At 42.2% G+C, this 6,539-nt stretch overlaps 1 long non-coding RNA gene across 1 annotated transcript in view; it reads left to right on the top strand.

Moving 5' to 3' along the window:
- Positions 1-5,569, top strand: part of LOC109230990 — a 9,574-nt gene extending 4,005 nt beyond the window's left edge. The window contains exon 3 of the long non-coding RNA XR_002068740.1: positions 5,531-5,569. This is a non-coding gene — a long non-coding RNA (uncharacterized LOC109230990). The remainder of the gene's footprint in view (positions 1-5,530) is intronic.

The raw sequence follows: 6,539 nt of genomic DNA, 5'->3' as shown, positions 1-6,539 counted from the left end.
CACATTTGGCTTAAGCTCCGCAATCGCCGCTTCATCCATAATAGAGGGAACAGGATCCGGTTCCTCTCCGGCAGGGTTGTTGAAATTAGTCCATAACTTTCCCAGACGGGGCAATATTTCGGCCGCTGTTGGAACCCCTTCATCCTCCGCCACCTCCACTCCCCCGAGAGCAGGAGCATCATTTTCTGGCACCGAAACTGCAAGTCTGTCAGCACGGGAAAAAGTGCTAGCCATTTGTTTCGATTGATCAGAATAAATGAGTAAGAGGAAGTAGGAGGGAAGACGGTGGCGTCAAGTTCTGACTGACGAGAGAATGAACTCAGAAGTTGGGAATGTTGAAGAAGGTAAAGGTTTGTAAATCTCTTTAGATGAATCGGAAATATGGCGGTGGAATGGTGTTTTACCCCTATTTATAGGAACATGAATGTCCCAGGCGAGAAACCCAAGAGCCGCCAATCAAAAACTGATGAGGCACGGGAAATAATATGGTACCTAGGAAACATGGGCCTCAACAATTCGTAAAGGGCATTCATGACGTTGCAAACAGACGTGATAGTTCGGTTCCGAACTGACATAACGGTTCGATAGTACCATCAAAATGCCATACCACCTTCCTTAACCTAAGGTTCTCGTTCGACGCGCCACGATCAGATTTCTCCTAACTTACAAATCAACAAAGTCCGTCCGTTGAGCTCGCCAAGAAGCGATCCCATCTGACGGAGGGACTAACTGTATGGGTCAAAGTCTGACCATGGGTTAATCATCCCTAATAGGAACGATATGGGGTCGACCAGGTCGTAGTCGTGCCCAGAATGCAAGATGGAAAAGGACACCTCGGCCATCGTCGGGTCCAGACCGTAAGAAAGCTTACGTCGCGGAACCAGTGTAGCGGTGAAGAAATTGAAAGAGGGTGTGGTATCGAGAAAGTATGCTGGTCAAAGACCATTGGATAAATGTGGAAGCTGTTAATATAAAAAGGGTAGCTAAACCCAAGGGGGGGGGGGGGCGCAGAATCAAAGAGAATCTCTGAGGGAAGATTTCTCCCATGTTCATGATATGAATCGGTCAAAGATGTAAGCTTGTCACATATGATTGATGTATAATTATTATATGAAGAAATATTATCCATGATTATTATTCTTCTTCATCGTGCATATTTAGATTTGGGATTAATTATGTTTAGCTAAGATTTATCTTTTTTAATTCTAGCAATTAATTCGACTAGAGGGTTTATACTTTTTTGTTCAAACACAAGTGAAGTTGGTTGCAATGCATTCACTGATTCCATCCATGGGTAGAAAGATTAATTCTGATTTGCTTATTTTTAATCTCTATTGCAAACTGCGTCTCGCCTTCTTGTAAAATGAACAAGCATTTAGGATATATGAGCTCCTCCATTGCATAATTTAAACACAGGCACTCCAGAATTAAGCCGTGCCCAAATTACGCAGTAATTTTTTCTTCTTTCACTTTAGGGGCAAATCGTGTTCCAGTAGAAGTCTAATTTAAGAACAGAATTAGACAAATTAGTATAAAATTCAAGTGGTACGTTCTTAAAAAGTTATTTCGTCCTACATCGATGTTCATGGGTTTTTTTTCTTCGTAGTTGCATGCACTCCCTTCTATAATCATTTCACCTTTGTACAATAATTATACTTGCACTTCGAACACTATAGTTGTCATTGGGCATTCATACTTTCTCATTCTAAATTAAATCATCATATGAACCGTGGCGTACGTAGGAATTTTTGTAAGCGGTGTCACTATTAGACGTGAATAAATAAATAAATAAATCATATTTTAAAAAACACCAATAAAAAAAACACAACTAACGGAAGCAGGGCCTATGGAAGTTCAAACTCACGCCCTCACATAGTATTCTTAAGCCTTTGACCGTTTAAGCTACAGAGCTTTTTGTGACAAGTGGTGTCGCTTTATTTATTTTTATCTGTTTCTTGGTTTTTCATTTGAATTATATATAAGTAATTAGTAAAGATTTTCGAGGATTGGGCTAAGGTAAATCCGCCCCTGCATATGAAATGTGTATCGTGTTAATTTATCAATAAGAATAATGCTAAAGCTATCATTTAAAAGATTCAAAAAGGGAACTTTCAAATGTGAATATCCAAGCAGTAGCCATCTATTCAGACTGGAGTCAATATTTTTCCGACCAAAAAAAAAAAGGAAGGTAGAAATTTCGTCTCCCTCTGAATCATTAAGCATTTTAGAGAAGTGTATCTTATCAATTTATAGCCGCTAACATAGAACTTGGGATATTCATATGTTATTTGCAGTGAGTTGTGCAATAAAATAATATGCTACAGTTGTTAAAATTTGGGTCTTCCGCACTTTACTGAAGAACATACAACATATTAGCTTCAACTTTGTCAATTTTTGCACCATAATTTTTGTTTACTTTTAAGTTTGTCAAATTCCTCAAAATCTTTTTATGGTCGTGATATTTGTTGCATGCTATTAGGATATGTTCAAGATCCTATGCAGTTAAAGGTAGAGAATAAGTGAAAGATTAAGATGAAGCATCAATTGTGTGATAAATGCTTATCCAATCTTTGGATCAAAAGAAAAAAAAGATTGATTAAAAATACAAGGAATTAAGTGAGGCAAAATGGATATATCTTTTACCGTCTCCCTGTTGTAAGGATATTCCTACTTACAGTCACGGAACTACTGAGTATTCATTTTGCCTTCACGCTAAGACTTTGACTTTGTTCCTCAAAAAGCACTGTTCGTCTAAAAAGTATAAATAATATGACTGCTGATGTTCTTGCATTGAGGTTCTACAATTCTACTATTATTTTAAGGCTGAAATTCGATGGTAAGTCCGTCCGATCTACTTTCTTTAATGAGTTCAAAATTCATATTACTACGATTCAGGCAGTGGCCGTGGGAGTTCATATTTATGTCTGAAACAATTGCTCCTAGGTCTATGATATTGTGACGACCCAAAGGGGTCATCACCGTATTTCTCACTCGCCTTGTACTTCCGAGGCCGTGAAAACCTCACTTGGGGGTTGCCTCGACTTGTGTGCGCAGTCCGGGCGCGTAGCCGGAAAGTTTAAATGTGAATTTGTGAGTAAGATAATAAATTTGATGTTTTGAATTGGTTAAGTTTGACTTTGGTCAACGTTTTGGACAAACGGACCCGGACTCGTGATTCGACAGTCCCGGAGGGCCCGTAGGAAATTTTGGGACTTGGGTGTGTGCCCGGAATCGAATTCCGAGGTCCCAAGTCCGAGAAACGAATTGTTGTGTGAAATTGTTTTCCGAAAATAATTAAAGAATTGGAAGGTGTTATTTGTTTAGAAGACTGTGCTGTTGGGCTCGTATTTTGGTTCCGACTCCCGGCACAAGTCTTAAATATGATTTAAGCAATTGCTGTAAAGTTTGGTTAGATTTGGACGTCATTTGACGTGTTTTGAGCTAGAAAAGCTTAACTTAATGTTTTATGGGAATTGGAGAGAAATTCATGGGTATTGAGACCCAAATTGATGATTCATGATGTTAATTGGGCAATTTGATCGCACGAATGAGTCCGAAGTATGTTTTTGAGATTTTATGTATGTTCGGTTTGGAGTCCCGAGGGCTCGGGTGAGTTTTGAGTAGGTCCCGGGGGGTCTTAGGCTTAAAAGTATCAGGTGTTGCAGGTCCAGGTGTTGCAGGCCTCCAGCGCGGTCATTTCCGGCGGCCGCGCTGGCAGCCGCGTGGCCGCGGTGCACTTTTGCACGGTCCGCGTGGCTGGGTTCAGAGGGCCAATGACTCCCAATTCGACCAGCGCGATCGCGTGCCATATCAGCGCGGTCCGCGCTGGAAGATTCAGAGAGGGGCCTTGGGATTTAATTCAACCAGCGCGGCCGCACACCAAATCAGTGCGGTCCGCGCTGGGTAGGTTCAGAGAGTGGTTTCTCCACCCTTTCCTCGGCGCGGCCGAGGGGCATTTTTGTGCGGTCCGCGCCGGGTCTTCAGTACAGTATATAAAGTCGGGATTTTCAGTCATTTTTGACTTTTTCAAAACCCAAAACATAAGAGGCAATTTTCCAAACGATTCTACTTCTTCAAAACGATTGGTAAGTGATTTCTAACTGATTTTCTATACTCCTTAACATCCTTAAACATAATTTCAACTTCAAACCAAGGATTTTAATGGGGAAATTTGGGAATTTAGGGTAGTAATAGGGTTCCTAAATTTGGGGGTTTTGGACCTCAATTTGAGGTCCGATTCCAAAATAACTTATATATCTGAATTCATGGGGGAATGGGTAATCGGGTTTTGGTTCGAACCTCGGGTTTTGACCACATGGGCCCGAGGGGCATTTTGGGAATTTTTGAAAAAACTTTGGGAAATTTCATTTTCATGCATTCAAATTGATTCAAGTAGCATTTGTTAATACATTCAAGTAATTTGTGATTAGATTCGAGCGGTTTGGTGGTGAATTCGAGGGGTAAAGCTATACTAGAGGATTGAGTTGTGTTTGGAGCATTCGAGGTAAGTGTTTGATCTAACTTTTGCTTGAGGGAATAGGATTAGGGTGTTGTTTGCTAATTTCTAAATATGGAGTACGGTGTATAGGCATGGTGACGAGTATCTATACACCGGTGTCTAGCATGACTGTAGGTCCTTGTTTGTACTTATTCTGATATTGTTATGACTCTTCCATGTTAATTGATGAATTCTATGCAATGTGAAGAGTATGAGGATTAAGTATGAATTGTAAATTCTTTGGAGTGTTGGCTCGAACGATAAAAAAAAAGACTATTGAGTAAGAAATGAAAGAAATAGAAAGAGATATGATCAATCCCTTGCCGGGATGGCTTGAGTATATTGATTATCTTCCTTGCCGGGATATGGAAGTTATTGTTGTTGCTCCCTTGTCGGGATTTAGCTATTTAATTATGTATTTCCCTTGCCGGGACACTTCATATTATTTGTTATCCCCTCGCCCCGTTCGGTTGTGACTACTGTTTGGGTGAGGAAGAGTGATAATGCACGAAGGGTCATTCCGTGCTATGTTTGATTATATTTGCAAGAAGGGTCATTCCGTGCCATGTTTGATTACATTTGCACGAAGGGTCATTCCGTGCCATGTTTTTGATGATATTTGCACGAAGGGGAATTCCGTGCCATGATGTGAGAGTTATGTGAGGAAAAGCACGAAGGGTGATGCCGTGCACTTTATTTGGTTGCTCTTGGTGAGAATGAGGGTTAAAGCACGAAGGTTGATGCCGTGCAACTGTTGATTTTCCTTCTCTCATTAGTTATTATTATTGCCGTGTTTCTTACTTAAATTGTTGACTTTATATCTGGACTGTACTCCCCCATAGTATGCTCCTCTCCCTCTTAACTGTTTAATTTCTTTGTTCTTTCCTTTTATTGCATATATATATTGAACTGCACATGTTGGTTTGGTAGTCCTGTCTAGCCTCGTCAGTACTTCGCCGGGGTTAGGCCAGGCACTTACCAGCACATGGGGTCGGTTGTGCTGATGCTACACTTCTGTGCTCTTTTGCACAGATCACGGTACCGGAGCAGCTTTTGGACCACAGCAGTAGGATATTGATCGGGAGCTGACTTCAGTCCAGGGACTTACGAGGTAGCCTAGCTGGCGTTCGCAGACCGGAGTCCCTTTCTATGTTTTTGTTTGTTTTCATTGTACCGAGACAAACATTGATGTATTTCTATTCTGACTTGTTTTTAGCACTCCTTAGTAGTTCGTGAGTTAGCGACACCAGTCTTGGGTAGAGAACTGTTAAACTTTCGCATTTTTGGTTTTTATTTACCTATGTTTTTAAGACTTCCGCTTTTATTTAAATGACTCGTAATATTTATATTGTTGAGGTGTTATCAGGGAATACTGAAATGTTTGGCTTGCCTAGCTCCGTTAGTAGGCGCCATCACGACTCCCGATGGTGGGAAAAATTCGGGTCGTGACAAAGTTGGTAGCAGAGCACTAGGTTACATAGGTCTCACAACTCACGGACAAACTCAGTAGAGTCTGAGGGATCGGTACGGAGACGTCTGTATTTATCCCTCAGAGGCTACGGAGTTAGGAAAACTTCACTTATGTTCTTTCTTGTCGTGCGAATTTGTTTCCCAAATACTGATTGTCTTTCCACTCTGTTCTTTCGCAGATGGCGAGGACACGTGCTTCCTCTTCTACCGCGCAGCAGCCCGAGCCCCCAGCAGCAGCTCCTGCGAGGGGTAGAGGCCGAGGCCGTGCCAGAGGCCGAGGCCGGGGCAGAGCTCAGCCCCGAGCAGCAGTCCCAGAGGTGGAGCCTCATGTTGATTATGATGAGGAGGCTCCAGCCCCAGCAGCTCCGGTGGGCCCAGCTCAGGTACCAGAGGGGTTCATAGCCACCCCAGTTCTTCAGGACGCTCTGGTCAGATTGGTAGGCTTTGTGGAGAGCGTCACTAGAGCGGGTTTGCTTCCAGTAGCACCAGCCACTTCTCAGGCTGGAGGAGGGGTTCAGACTCCTGCTACACGTACTCCGGAGCAGGTAGCTCCCTAGACTCAGGTTCCAGT

The sequence above is a fragment of the Nicotiana attenuata genome, chromosome 8 (assembly GCF_001879085.1).
Source record: "Nicotiana attenuata strain UT chromosome 8, NIATTr2, whole genome shotgun sequence".
NCBI classification, from domain to species: Eukaryota; Viridiplantae; Streptophyta; class Magnoliopsida; order Solanales; family Solanaceae; genus Nicotiana; species Nicotiana attenuata.
Note: the sequence above shows the minus strand (reverse complement) of the source record. Positions and strands in the feature narration are given on the sequence as shown.